This window comes from Meleagris gallopavo, chromosome 1, assembly GCF_000146605.3.
Source record: "Meleagris gallopavo isolate NT-WF06-2002-E0010 breed Aviagen turkey brand Nicholas breeding stock chromosome 1, Turkey_5.1, whole genome shotgun sequence".
In the NCBI taxonomy this organism is placed as follows: Eukaryota; Metazoa; Chordata; class Aves; order Galliformes; family Phasianidae; genus Meleagris; species Meleagris gallopavo.
Window position 1 is genome coordinate 510765 of NC_015011.2, and position 1270 is coordinate 512034.

Sequence of the window (1270 nt, forward strand, 5' to 3'; positions counted from 1 at the left end):
CATCCCCATTTCCCATCCCCACATCCCCACTTCCCATTTCCCATCCCCACATCCCCACTTCCCATTTCCCATCCCCACTTCCCATCCCCACCATCCCCACTTTCCCATCCCCACATCCCCATTTCCCATCCCCACATCCCCTCTCCGGAGCCATGAGCAGCGCCGGGGCAAACTGAGCCTCGCTCCACCTCAAGTCGGGTGGGTGGTGAGAAAGTGGGTCCAGAGGAGAGAACATGACGTGCTAATAAACAATTAGCAAAAAAACCTGACAGGAATAATTTCTCAAAAGAGTGACATTTAACGGCTCAGAAGACAAACTCCCCAGGGAGAGCAATTAACTGCGCGCTCCGTGCCACCCCCGGGGCTGGGAGGATGGGTGGCCCCAAGCTCAGCTCTGCCACCCCAAACTGCTGCTCCCGAATCCGCTGCGTCAAGCTGGGGCCGTGGGCAGCACCCCAAAAAAGCAGCACTGCTCCTTTCCCAAGCTTGCACCCCAAAAAGCAACCCCAGAGGGACATCGCGTCCCCAAGGTTTCCAACGTCCCCCAAAGGGTCACTGGGCATCCCAACTTCCCCCAAAGGCACTGTGACCCCCAGTGGGGTCCCCTCTGAAGGCGCTGTGTCCCCAGGGTCTCCAGGTCCCCAAAAAGGCACTGTGACCCCAAGGTCCCCTGGGGAGACACCACACCCCCAGCATTCCCAGGGGACATCATGGTCCCCCCCGAGCTCTCCAAAGTCCCCCAGAAACAACCACATCCCCAAGGACCCCAGAGTCTCCAGGGTTCCCCAGTGGAGTTCCCAGGGTCCCCAAGGTCCCCAAAAAGGCAGCGTGACCCCAAAGTCCCATGGGGAGACACCACATCCCCAGCATTCCCAGAGGGACAACAGGGTCGTCGACCCCAGCTCTCCAAAGTCCCCCAGAAGCCACCACATCCCCAAGGTCCCCCGAAGGCACCAGGTCCCCAGGCTCCCCCAGTGGGGTCCCCAGGGTCTCCAAAAAGGCACTCCTTCCCCCCTCCCCATCCTCAGAAGGGACACCGAGCACAGAAATACCAGGTGTGGAACTCACCTCATCCGGTGTATCCCTGGCATCGGGCTGCCCGGCAGCGGCGCGGCGTGCCAGGCTGCCTGCACGGATGTTGCTGAGGTTGATCTGACGTTCGGGGGGGGTCCTCCACGTGGTTGCCCCCGGACGATGATGGCACAGCCCGAAAGCACCTGCAGGGACAGCAGCCCTAAGCGTGGAGCAAGCTGCAAGCACCTGCAGCAAC

At 61.2% G+C, this 1270-nt stretch overlaps 1 long non-coding RNA gene across 1 annotated transcript in view; it reads right to left on the minus strand.

Moving 5' to 3' along the window:
- Window positions 1-1270, minus strand: part of LOC104917413 — an 11658-nt gene that overhangs the window by 7402 nt on the left and 2986 nt on the right. The window contains exon 2 of the long non-coding RNA XR_796856.3: window positions 1069-1217. This is a non-coding gene — a long non-coding RNA (uncharacterized LOC104917413). The remainder of the gene's footprint in view (window positions 1-1068; window positions 1218-1270) is intronic.